This window comes from Salmo salar, chromosome 09, assembly GCF_965601325.2.
Source record: "Salmo salar chromosome 09, fSalSal1, whole genome shotgun sequence".
Classification (NCBI taxonomy): domain Eukaryota; kingdom Metazoa; phylum Chordata; class Actinopteri; order Salmoniformes; family Salmonidae; genus Salmo; species Salmo salar.
The window spans coordinates 45,276,550-45,290,601 of NC_138299.1; the positions used below are offsets into that span (position 1 = coordinate 45,276,550).

General features: G+C 46.4%; 1 protein-coding gene across 5 annotated transcripts in view; it reads left to right on the plus strand.

The window, feature by feature from the left end:
• The first annotated feature begins 2,348 nt into the window (after nucleotides 1-2,348).
• The window catches only part of LOC106611384 (synaptosomal-associated protein 25-B), a 74,717-nt gene continuing 63,013 nt past the window's right edge, over nucleotides 2,349-14,052 (plus strand). For 4 of the 5 annotated variants that reach the window (XM_014211548.3, XM_014211547.3, XM_014211550.3 and 1 more), the window contains exon 1: nucleotides 2,349-2,468. The gene's annotated coding sequence lies outside the window, so the exon portion shown is untranslated. The remainder of the gene's footprint in view (nucleotides 2,469-14,052) is intronic. The other variant, XM_082955796.1, reaches the window with a different exon arrangement.

Here is a 14,052-nt window from a genome sequence, read left to right on the forward strand (position 1 = left end):
GACTAGACCCAGCCTCCGCTACCCCACCATCTCTAGCCTGACTAGACCCAGCCTCCGCTACACCATCATCCCTTGCATGACTAGACCCAGCCCTGTTGTCCGCATCTCATTACCCCCTGCACGTTGACCTCGATTTCCCCCACTGGCGCTTGTACCCTCACCTTGTCTATGGCCTTTATGTGGGCACGCAAATCTCTTATGCCCCAAATCCCCACACTCAAAACACAGTAGACTATCTGTGCTGGCAAACCCTGCATAGAGCCCCTCCCCATGCCTCACTTTAAAATGCACATTTAGCTGTTGCTCATTGTTAATCAGAAACATAAAGACTTGCCTCCGGAACGAAACAACGTGCTTAACGGCATCTGCCTGAAAATCTGCCAACAGTACACAAAAACCGCTAGCAAACTTACCAAAATGACTCAGCTCTTTCCTGATTTGATCATCCGTAATAAACGGAGGCAAATTTGCGACTACCACCCTGGTCGAAGGGGTAGAGAGGTGAAATTTGCACCAACACACCCCTTACAAATATTCCACTAGCAATTAGCCTACCGACCAAATTTGCTCTTTTCATGAACACAACCACAGCTTTGTTCATTCTAGAAGCAGAATGTATAAATTCAGCTCCTACCTGTTCACCGACCGTGAAGAAGAACCTCCTCCACCTTAACTCCATTCTCAGGAACACACCTGAATCCATGCCGTGTCGACAGCGTCTCCTCCACGCTACGCTGAGAAGCCATCGCACACACCACACCTTCAAAACCCCAGGAAACTTACTCTGTCTTCTTCCACCCTAACTTTGAAAAAACTGTGGATACCGCTAAAACAAATATTGCATTAACCCTCCACCATAGAAAATTTTAATTGAAAGAAAAGACCAAGAAAATAATCAGCATGCACTGAGAGAGTGAGAGAGAGAGAGAGAGAGAGAGAGAAAGGGAATGATATAGTTTAGAGAGTATGAGATATAGATGATATAGTTTAGAGAGTATGAGAGAGAGAGAGAGAGAGAGAGAGAGAGAGAGAGAGAGAGAGAAAGGGAAAGAGAGAGAGAGTACGAGAGAGAGAGAGAACGAGAAAGAGAGAGAGAGAGAGGGAGAGAAAGAAAAAGAGAACGAGAGAGAGAGCGAGAGAGAGAGAGAGAGAGCGAGAGAGAGAGAAAGAAAGAGAGAAAGAGGAAGAGAAAGAGAAAGAGAGAGAGTATGAGAGAGAGAGAGAGAGAGAGAGAGAGAGCGTGAGAGAGAGAGAAAGGGAAAGAGAGAGTATGAGAGAGAGAAAACGAGAAAAAGAGAGAGAGAGAGAATGAGAGCGAGAGAGGGAGAGAGAGAGAGAACGAGAGCAAGAGAGGGAGAGAAAGAGAGAGAGTATGAGAGAGAGAGAACGATAAAGAGAGAGAGAGAGTATGAGAGAGAGTATGAGAGAGAGAGAACGAGAAAGAGAGAGATAGTATGAGAGTGAGAGAATGAGAAAAAGAGAGAGAGCAAGAAAGCGAGAAAGAGAAGGAGAGAGAGAGAGTATGAGAGAGAGAAAGGGAAAGAGAGAGAGAGTATGAGAGAGAGTATGAGAGAGAGAGAATGAGAAAGAGAGAGAGCGAGAAAGAGAAGGAGAGAGAGAGTATGAGAGAGAAAGAGAAGGAGAGAGAGAGTATGAGAGAGAGTATGAGAGAGAGAGAATGAGAAAGAGAGAGAGCGAGAAAGAGAGAAAGAGAAGGAGAGAGAGAGTATGAGAGAGAAAGAGAAGGAGAGAGAGAGTATGAGAGAGAGAGAGAATGAGAAAGCGAGAGAGAGAGAGAGAGAGAGAGAGAGAGAGAGAGAGAGAGAGAAAGAAAGAGAGAGTATGAGCGAGAGAGAGAAAGGGAAACAGAGAGAGAGTATGAGAGAGAGAGAGAGACCTATCCATTTCTCCATCGCTTTGCTCTCTAACTCTACAGCACAGGGCTACAGAGACCTGCTTCTCTTCATGGAGACCAATAACACCTGTCTAGAATATGACAGAATCACAGAGCCAATCTCTAGCCGGTGGTTAACATGATGGTTCACAGGTACTCAAAAAAGGAAGTAGCTTCTTTTGGACATGGCTTTTATCGTGAGCTGTCTGTATTATTTGGTATCTGTTACAAGTTCTCAACATCCCTACTAGTCAGACTAGCTCCTCCACAAACATCAGGGCAGTGTATATCAGTCACCTACCATATAACTTTTTACCTGGTTATACTTTATTATCAGTAACCACTAATGCCTAAACATCAAGCTGTGAGCCTCATCTTCATTATGGGCTTGTGACGTCAGAGAGCGCAACCATCTTTGTTGAGGGTGCAGGCTGTCGCTTGCAGGCGGGGCGGAGTTTCCTCCGAGGGCAATCCTTTTGAAGCGAGGCAGCAGTAGGAATTAGAAGGTGGGGGTAGCACCAAGGAGACATTTTCCAGTCCTGAACTGACGACGGTCCACTGAAAACAACTTCAGGTAGGTTGCTGAACGATTCAGTTCAGTTGAGATAAATAAAAACAATAGGTTATTTAATTAAAGAAAATAAAGAGTTTATTTCTAACGACTGAGCAAAAACAAGCAGTGTTGTGTCGCCGATTATTTTGTAAATCATGGTTTGTAAAGTCTATCTCAACCACTTTCAATGTAGTATTCTTTAGTTTCGTCAAAATAAATTACTTTTACATCGGTATCAAATCAGATTATATTGTTGTTAAAACAGAGTAAGGATTTAGCTTCGAGTAACGTCCCATTTTAATTCCCCGTGATAAAGCTGCTTATCAACGGTGTTGCATGTTGCAAAGAGCGCGCGGTACGAGTGTGGTCAATTTCAGAACCACGGACAGCGCTTGAGCGCTCATTCCAGAAACAGCCCGGTAAACCACAGGCTACGCTACAGAAACGTTGAGAGCATTAGTAAAGGTTTGTTTGTAGAAAAGCTGCACGGCACACCAATTTGTTTGGGAGAAAAAAACATTTTGCATGCTAGACCTGTTTTTTGTCGTTTATCTCACAGAAATTGGTCATTCAGCCTTTACCTCCTTTAGGTTGTTCTCTGAAAACAAATATCAAGATGCTGTTCAAACTTAATTGCTAAGATGGTGTGATTTTTCTATTGCCCTTTCTTTGTAATAATTTAGGTTCAAATGTTAGGTTATATGGAGATCAAGAATTAGTCTGTTTTGTTTAGTGCATGTGGCTGTGTAATGTCAAGCAGATCTCAAGCCAAAGTGAATGTGACAATATAACATGAGTTATATGACATTTGCACCTAATCCACCCACGCCTGCTGCCAGAAGATCACTCATGTCACTGGACGAGAACATGTGTATGTTTATAAGGTTCAAAGTGGTGTCGCCATCCAAAACCACACCTTAAAATAGTGAAAGTTCGGTCCGCCAACACAGGGACAGGAAGTGATGATGATATAGTCTGGTCCGCCAACACAGGGACAGGAAGTGATGATGATATAGTCTGGTCCGCCAACACAGGGACAGGAAGTGATGATGATATAGTTTACTCCGCCAACACAGGGAAAGGAAGTGATGATGATATAGTTGGGTTCGCCAACACAGGGACAGAAAATGATGATGATATAGTTGGGTCCGCCAACACAGGGACAGGAAGTGATGATGATATAGTTGGGTCCGCCAACACAGGGTCAGGAAGTGATGATGATATAGTTGGGTCCGCCAACACAGGGACAGGAAGTGATGATGATATAGTTGGGTCCGCCAACACAGGGATAGGACGTGATGATGATATAGTTTAGTCCGCCAACACAGGGACAGGAAGTGATGATGATATAGTTTGGTCTGCCAACACAGGGACAGGAAGTGATGATGATATAGTTTGGTCCGCCAACACAGGCACAGGAAGTGATGATGATATAGTTCGGTCCACCAATAGAGGGACAGGAAGTGATGATGATATAGTTTGGTCCACCAACACAGGGACAGGAAGTGATGATGATATAGTTTGGTCCGCCAACACAGGTACAGGAAGTGATGATGATATAGTTTGGTCCACCAACACAGGGACAGGACGTGATGATGATATAGTTTGGTCTGCCAACACAGGGACAGGAAGTGATGATGATATAGTTTGGTCCACCAACCCAGGGGCAGGAAGTGATGATGATATAGTTTGGTCCGCCAACACAGGGACAGGAAGTGATGATGATATAGTTTAGTCCGCCAACACAGGGACAGGAAGTGATGATGATATAGCCTATCTAATACAGAATATGTAATCGGAAACCCCGGTGGAAGAGGAGCTGGAAGGTTGCCAGATTCCCTGTGCCGTCTCCCTCTGCCAAGGGGATATCCTTCACACGTCTTAATAGTTTACACTGAGCAAAAAGCCCCAGAGCATTAACCCTGGGAGTCCTGTGTATTTCTGTATATGTGTGTCAGAGGAGACAACCTTCTCAGTCTGAGCTATCCACATTGAGGTAGAATACAATACAACATTTTCTTTATTAGTCCAGTTACACAGATATTCTTTATTTATTGTTGTCATAGTACCCAACCTGACACGCAACACACACATCACAGGCTGAGATCAGCTGCTGCCGAGCAGCGCCCCTGGATCAAAGTGCCTTGCTCAAGGGCACAGCGGCGGTAGGTAGTATACGGGATATGTAGGTAGAGAGATCAAAATGTGTTTGTTTCTGTATCAGTGACTGTGTGCCCTACGATAGGCCTGTATAGTGTTGTTGCTTGAATACGCAGGATTCTATGTTATTTTCCAGGGTTTTGTCCTATGAAGAGGAAGCCTGCACTCTTCAACTCAGTCACACAAACAACGGGGAAGGAAAGCTGCTCGTAGAAAGCCTCAGACTCACCCGGATCACATCCATTCATTGGGATGATGATACTGAGGCACTTGATTATCTTTGCTTTGCACTATAGGCCTAGTTTTAATGGAAGCAGGGTCTAGCAGGGACTGGCAGACTGACTGACGTTTCAGTATGACCCCTGACCTCTTCCTGAGATACAGTGTGTAGGTAGAACTCCAGCAGCTTGACATCCAAACTGATTTCACAGTTGATTCACTTCGTATTCAGTCTGGTTTAACCACACTGATCTCTCCCATTCATTGTTCTAACTCAGGATAATGAGACATGAGCACTAGATTATCTCTGCTCCAGTTTTAATGGGAAGCAGGGAAGGTCTGACACACAGACATCTTTCTGAGACGGTGTGTATTTTAAATGACAGTACGTTGAAGTTGTTCACGAGTGTGTATTTACAGGTAGAGAATTGACACATTCCTTGTTGTCCATGGCCTTAATGCGGCTTATGGAGCCAGGGTTTGGTCAAGCAGGGTGAGAACAGAACATAACAGCAGGTGGTGACCTAGTGGCTGAGTTAGGCTGTGAGGATCACTCACTAACACAGAGAATGGGGACGGGGAGGGGGGGGGTCCAAAGTGGTAGCCTAAAGGCTAGCTCAGTGTAAAAGATGCCCTTGTACTGATCTAGGATCAGTTTTACTGTCCCTAAATCCCAAACCCCCTAACCATTTGGGGGAGAAACATTCTTCATTGCAAGATTGTTAGTGTGAGTGTGTGAAACTAATTCTAAGTGTGTGGGTGTTAGTGTGAGTGTGTGTATCTATTTCTAAGTGTGTGGGTGTTAGTGTGTGTGTGTGTGTGTGTGTGTGTGTGTGTGTGTGTGTGTGTGTGTGTGTGTGTGTGTGTGTGTGTGTGTGTAAGAGTGTAAGAGTGTAAGAGTGTCAGTATAGGCATGATAGGTGGATATACAGAATAGGACTATATAAATACTGATGGTAATATACTAATGGTAATATATACATGTAAACAGCAATAATAGTGGCCAGTAGCAGGATAAATATATACTAATGGTAATAATCAATGAACAACAGCAAAGTGGTAGTAATACATCTAATCAATAATCATTTTAGCAGCAGGGTAGGTGTGAGGGTGTGTGTGAGTGTGTGGTGTCAGTAATGAGTGTGTAAGTGAGTGTATGTGTGTTTGTTTGGTGTGAGTAAGGGTGACAGTGAGGGTGTGTGTGTCTGAGTGGGTAGTGACCTGTGGATGTACAAAGAGTCAGTGTAGCTAGTCTGTGGGAGAGGGAGAGTGGTCTAAGCCATTTAACAGTCTTATGGCCAGGAGATAGAAGCTGTTTAGGACTCTGTTGCTCTGTGCGTTGATGCACCGGTACCGCCTGCCAAACGGGAGCATGGAGAACAATCCATGTTTTGGGTGGCTGGAGCCTTTGAACTTTCTCAAACATTGCTTGGCATATATGTCCTGGATGGATGGGAGCTCACCTCCAGTGAAGCACTGGGCCGTCCACACCACCCTCTGTAGGGCCTTCCGGTCAAGGGCGGTGCAGTTTCCATACCAGACAACCAGTCAGGAGGCTCTCGATGGTGCAGCCGTAAAAGTTCCTTATGATCTGAGGGGCCATGCCAAATCGTTTCAGCCTCCTAAGGGAGAAGAGGTACTGCCGTGCCTTCTTTATGACTGTGTTGGTGTGAGAGGACCATGGTAAGTCCTCATTGATGTGGACACAGAGGAACTAGAAGCTCTTGACCCTCTTCACTGCGGCCCCATAGATGGGGATGTGCACCGCTCCCCTACTTCCTGTAGTTCACCATCAGCTGCTTGGTCTTGCTGATGTTGAGGTAGAGGTTGTTGTCTTGGCACCACACTGCCAGGTCTATGACCTCCTCCCTGTAGGGCTGACTCATCGCTGTTGGTGATCAGGCCTACCACCATCAGTTTGTCAACCAACTTGATGATGGAGTTGCAGTTGCCCACAGTCGTACGGGAGGGTGCTCAGCACACTGTTGAGAGTCAGCATGGTGGAGTTGTTGTTGCCCGACCTCTCCACCTGGGGTAGTAAGAAAAGACAAGCGTGAACGTAAGTGCAAGAAAAATAATGTAATATCTTGATCATGTCTGTGGGGGTGTAGTTCAGGGGGAAGAGTCATTCATGATTTATTGTATTTAAAAATATATATATATTTAACCTTTACTTAACTAGGCAAGTCAGTTAAGAACAAATTCTTATTTTACAATGACGGCCTACCCAGGCCAAACCCTCTGTCATGATCGTGAGGAAAGACGGACCAAGGTGCAGCGTGATTAGAGTTCCACATACTTTTAATCCAAAGTGAAACTACAACAAACAATAAACAAACACCGACTGTGAACAAACAGAGCGCACATCAGCACTCAACAAAACAATATCCCACAAAGCAGGTGGGAGAAAGGGCTTCCTAAATATGATCCCCAATTAGAGGCAACGATTACCAGCTGCCTCCAATTGGGAACCATACAACTCACCAACATAGAAATAGAATGACTATAATACCCCCCTAGTCACACTCTGACCTAAACACCAGGGCGTCAGGGCGTGACAGTACCCCCCCAAAGGTGCGAACTCTGGCCGCAAAACCTGAAACCAGACGGGGAGGCTAGGGGGGTGACTAGTGTCGGTGGCGGCTCCGGTGCGGGTCGTAGCCCACCGACACTAGTCACCCCCCCTACGCTCCGCGTCTGGTTTCAGGTTTTGCGGCCGGAGTCCGCACCTTTGGGAGGGGGTACTGTCATGCCCTGACGCCCTGGTGTTTAGGTCAGAGCGTGACTAGGGGGGTGTTCTAGTCATTCTATTTCTATGTTGGTGAACCCGGATCCGGCCATGGCGCCGGGCTGAACACCGTGCCTGGACTAGGCATCGGCGCAGAGGAAGGCTCCGGCCTTGGAGCGGTACTGGATGCTGTGCCTGGACTTGGCACCGGCGCAGAGGAAGGCTCCTGCAATGGAGCTGGGTTGGCCGCCGTGCCTGGACTGAGCACCGGTGCAGAGGAAGGCTCCGGCCTTGGAGCGGGACTGGATGCCGAGCCTGGGCTGGGCACCGGCGCAGAGGAGGGCTCCGGCCATGGACATGGGTTGGACGCCATACCTGGACTGGGCACCGGTGCAGAGGAAGGCTCCGGCCTTGGAGCTGGACAGGACGCCGTGCCTGGACTGGGCACCGGCGCAGAGGAAGGCTCCTGCCAGGGAGCGGGACTGGACACCGTGCCTGGACTGGGCATCGGCGCAGGTTGCACCGGACTGATGACACGCTCCTCAGGTCGAGTGCATGGAGCCGGCACAGGACGTACCGGACTGGGGATTCGCACTGGAGGCCTGGTGCGTGGAGCCGGCACAGGTGGCACCGGACTGGTGACACGCACTTCAGGTCGAATGTTGTGCAGAACACACCTGCACAACATCTCCTCTCTCTCTCTCCCAACTTCTCCATCGCCTCCCTGACGGTCTCTGGTTCTTCAGAACGAGTGCGGGGAGCTGGCACAGGATGTACCGGGCTGGGGAGGCGCACTGGAGGCCTGGTGCGTGGAGCCTGCACAGGTGGCACCGGACTAATAACATGCTCCTCAAAACGCCTGCGCTACAGCATACTCCTAGCCAACATCATTCTCCGATATCCCTCCTCACACTGCTCCATCGACTCCCAGGTGGGCTCTGGCTCTCTCCTTGGCTCGACCGACCATCCCTCGTGCCAACCCCCCAAAGAAAGTACAGCGCGCACATAGGCACTAACTGAAACAATATCCCCACAAAGCAGGTGGGAGAAAGGGCTTCCTAAATATGATCCCCAATTAGAGGCAACGATTACCAGCTGCCTCTAATTGGGAACCATACAACTTACCAACATAGAAATAGAATGTCTAGAACACACCCCTAGTCACGCTCTGACCTAAACACCATAGAGAACCAAGGGCTCTCTATGGTCAGGGTGTGACACCCTCCCCTAACCCGGACGACGCTGGACCAATTGTGCACAACCCTATGGGACTCTCGATCACGGCCAGTTGTGATACAGCCCGGGATCGAACCAGGGTCTGTAGTGATGCCTCAAGCACTGAGATGCAGTGCCTCAGACCACTGCTCCACTCGGGAGCACTTGTATGGTAGAAGAGAGAAGAAAGAAGAAAGAGATGTTATTGACTTCCTGCATGACGACTGACAGTATACCAGAGTCAACAGAATTCTATCTATCTGTACTACTGTGCTGATCATGTCTCTATACACTCTTACGTTCAGCTGTCACCATAGGAGAACCCTTTGAATAATCCTTTTTGGTTCCAGGTAGAACCTTTTTGGCTCCAGGTAGAACCCTGGGTTCTACATTGAACCCAAAATAGTTCTACTTGGAAGCAAAAAGGGTTCTACCTGGAACCAAAGTGGGTTCTGCTATGTGGACAGCAGAATAACTATTTTAGAAAAAAATTCTAAGAGTCTAGGAAAGGAGTATTTCCGATCTTACCCCTGGAGGTCCAGAGTACTGCTGGTTTTCTGTTCTACCTGATAATTAATTGCAACCACCTGGTGTCCCAGGTCTAAATCAGTCCTTGATTAGAAGGGAACAATTTTAAAAAGCAGTGGAACTAGCTTTGAGGTCCAGATTTGAATTTGAATGCTCTGTAGTCTGTTTTAATCAGTAAGAAATAGGTGAGATTATATACACATCGCCAAAGCTTTGTGCAGACCTATATGAAAGTATGCTCTGTAGGATTTAAAAAAAAAATCGCAATATATTTTTTTGCTGATGATTATTCATTTAGAAATTATATGGGCAGGTTAAACTTCTAGCAGTTTCATCATCTTGGAGGTGGGTCTCGCCAGTCATCCTATTAAGACTTAACATTCCCCATACTGGTCAATTAAGCATTATCTATTGATTATGATGGACGCAAGTGTCCTGAAGCAGACACCAAGCTATGATGCCTCTTCCACAACAACGGATATGTAGCGTTCCATTTCCTCTGGCTTCTGTTCCCCCGTGACAGATCGTTTCTGAAACCCTTTAGAATCTGAGACTGCGACTGCCTCATTGATTTGAATGAGACTGCGACTGCCTCATTGATTTGAATGAGACTGTGACTGCCTCATTGATTTGAATGAGACTGCGACTGCCTCATTGATTTGAATGAGACTGTGACTGCCTCATTGATTTGAATGAGACTGTGACTGCCTCATTGATTTGAATGAGACTGTGACTGCCTCATTGATTTGAATGAGACTGCGACTGCCTCATTGATTTGAATGAGACTGTGACTGCCTCATTGATTTGAATGAGACAGCAGATCCGCAGAAACCCGTAATGCACACACACACACACACTCAGAAGAATCCCCAAAGCAAGGGCATGCTGGGAGATACAGTCATCCACCAGAGCTATGGAGCCTGTCAGACTATTTAACTAACAGAGAGGCACAACTGGCCCAGACCAGAGAGACAGTGTTCCTCATGAATCCAACATCTGTGTGAGTGGGAATTGGAAGTGAAGTGGAAGAGTAGAGTAGAGTAGAGGAGAGGAGAGGAGAGGAGAGGAGAGGAGAGGAGAGGAGAGGAGAGGAGAGGAGAGGAGAGGAGAGGAGAGGAGAGGAGAGGAGAGGAGAGGAGAGGAGAGGAGAGGAGAGGAGAGGAGAGGAGGAGAGGAGAGGAGCGTGTCACATCTGGCTACAGGAGTGCAGCCCTGGCACTTTGAAGTCACCACAGAGCAAGGAATCTTTACAGCTCTGTGGAGGATGGCTATTAACATACAGCTCTGTGGAGGATGGCTATTAACATACAGCTCTGTGGAGGATGGCTATTAACATACAGCTCTGTGGAGGATGGCTATTAACATACAGCTCTGTGGAGGATGGGTATAAACATACAGCTCTGTGGTTGATGGCTATTAACATACAGCTCTGTGGAGGATGGCTATTAACATACAGCTCTGTGGAGGATGGGTATAAACATACAGCTCTGTGGAGGATGGGTATAAACATACAGCTCTGTGGAGGATGGCTATTAACATACATATAGTAGCATACTGGCTAATGGCTTGGCATGTGTCAGGTTCTATATATACATGTGTGAGGGAGGGAGATAAAGGTGTGAGCATGTATGTCTGTGTGTGCGTGCATGAGGGTGTATGTGTGTGTTTGTGTGTCTACTGTGTACGTGAGCGTATGCATGAGAGCGTTTGTGTGTGTTTGTGCATGCGGGGGTGTGTTCGTGTCGCCTCGTTAGGGAAAGAAACATCAAGTGAGGGGGTTGGGGGTTAAGAGAGAGATAAAGCGTGGAAGATAAATGGAGAGAGAGAAAGTGAAAGAGGGACTGTGTTATGCAAGTGTATGTGATTGGTGCTCTGCCTGAGGGGAGAGGGGAGAGGGGGGATGAGGGGCGAGAGGGAGAGGGGAAAGAGAGGGAGAGGGAGGGGGAGGGGGGATGAGGGGAGAGGGCGGGAAAGGGGGAAGAAGGTGGAGAGGGGGGTGGGGGTGTGAGGGGAGAAAAACAACCTATAACTAAATTCCCCAAAATATTTAGCTCCAGATATATAGCAAAGGGCACGTATGAGGTGGGTGGGAGAGGGGGGATGAGGGGGAGAGGGAATGAGGGGGGATGAGGGGGGAGGGGGTGGGGTTAGAGGAGAGGGGCCGGTGGGTGGGTGGGTGGGTGGAGGGGCTGTGAACAGGCCTACTCCACTAGATTAATACTGTGGGCTTTATCCTCTCTGAATGGGACACTGGCTTTAGTCCCATAATCCCCTCTGGGAAAGATGATTGCTTTGAATATCCTGAATACTGCATTGACATCATAGGCCTTACCACAACACACACACACACACACACACACACACACACACACACACACACACACACACACACACACACACACACACACACACACACACACACACACACACACACACCGCCTCGCTCTTTGAAAGTTATATAATGAGGAGATGAGATCTGTCCATTTTGACATCACATTTTAATGACTGTATTTAGTTGGTGCACAAGACAGTAGCGTCTCATGTCACCGTGGTTAATTGATTCTTTGTGGAGCACATGCTTGAAGGCAAATTATATTTACGCAATAATGCACAAAGGGGTGTGGTATAAGGCCAATATACCACGGCGAGGGGATGCTCTTTAGCACGACGCAACGAGGAATGCCTGGAGACAGACTTTAGACGTGGTATGTTGGTCATATACCACAAACCCCCGAGGTGCCTTATTGATATTATAAACTGGTTACCAACGTAATTAGAGCAGTAAAAATACATGTTTTGTCATACCCGTGGTATACGGTCTGATATACTACGTCTGTCAGCCAATCAGCATTCAGGGCTCAAACCTTCCAGTTTATAATTGTAGTTCTTCCCAGCTCACCAGACTTTCTATTTGTTTTTTCTTCAGTGTCTCAACAAGGATCCATAATATTCCATAACGCCATATTGTCACAGTGTGTTAGCACTAGCAGTGTGTGTGTGTGTGGTGTTTGCTTTGTGTTGTTTGTCGTGTTGTGTTGTGTTATGTGTCACTTGTGCACAGATGCACTGTCAGGGTTACAGGTAAAATGGCGATGCACAAACAGACTGTGTGTACATACACATTCTCAACTGTGCATGATAATGTACACTTGTAATGTGGCCAATAATGACAAACGTGCCTAAACACACACACACACACACACACACACACACACACACACACACACACACACACACACACACACACACACACACACACACGCAATGTGTATTTTTTTATAAAGTGTGGAATAAATGAAAAAAAAAACAACCTATAATTAATAAATTATAAAAATATTTAGCTCCAGATACATAGCAAAGGGCACGTATGTATATTGATCTTGTGTAGGCCTGTCTCACATTTGAATCTTCTCTGTTTGCCGGACCGGGTTCAAACACATTTCGTTTTCTGTATCTTTCTATCTGTATTTTGACTGCTCCAGGGTTATTATTATTACTGCTGCTCTAGGGTTATTACTGCTGCTCTAGGGTTACTATTATTGCTGCTGCTCTAGGGTTATTACTGCTGCTCCAGGGTTATTACTGCTGCTCTAGGGTTATTATTACTGCTCTTGGGTTATTATTACTGCTCTAGGGTTATTATTACTGCTCTAGGGCTATTATTACTGCTCAAGGGTTATCACTGCTGCTCCAGGGTTATTACTGTCGCTCTAGGGTTATTATTACTGCTCTAGGGTTATTATTACCGCTCCAGAGTTATTATTACTGCTCTGGGGTTATTACTGCTGCTCCAGGGATATTACTGCCCGCTCTAGGGTTATTACTGCTGCTCTAGGGTTATTATTGCTGCTCTAGGGTTATTATTACTGCTCTAGGTTTGTTATTACGGCTCTAGGGTTATTACTGCTGCTCCAGGGTTATTATTACAGCTCTGGGGTTATTATTATTGTTCCAGGGTTATTATTAATGCTATAGGGTTATTATTAATACTCTAGGGTTAGTATAATTGCTGCTCTGGGGTTATTATTATTGTTGGTCGGGGGGTTATTATTGCTGCTCTGGGGTCATTATTAATGCTCTAGGGTTATTATTTTTGCTCTAGGGGGTATTATTACTGCTGTTATAGGGTTATTATTACTGCTCTGGGGTTATTATTACTGCTCTTGGGTTATTATTACTGCTCTGGGGTTAGTATTACTGTTTGACCACCCCTCATCACTGTCAAGCGCTCCCTAAAACACTTCAGCGAGCAGGCAATCCTAATCGACCTGGCCCGGGTATCCTGGAAGGATATTGACCTCATTCCATCAGTAGAAGATGGCTGGTTATTCTTTATAAGTGCTTTCCTCACAATCTTAAATAAGCATGCCCCATTCAAAAAAAAATTAGAACTAGGAACAGATATAGCCCGTGGTTCACTCCAGACCTGACTGCCCTTGACCAGCACAAAAACATCCTGTGGCGTACGGCATTAGCATCAAATAGCCCCCGCGATATGCACATTTTCAGGGAAGTTAGGAAACAATATACACAGGCAGTTAGGAAAGCAAAGGCTAGCTTTTTCAAACAGAAATGTGCATCCTGCAGCACAAACTCCAAAAAGTTCTGGGACACTGCAAAGTCCATGGAGATAAAGAGCACCTCCTCCCAGCTCCCCACTGCACTGAGGCTAGGAAACACTGTCACCACCGATAAATCCACAATAATTGAGAATTTCAATAAGTATTTTTCTACGGCTGGCCATGCTTTCCACCT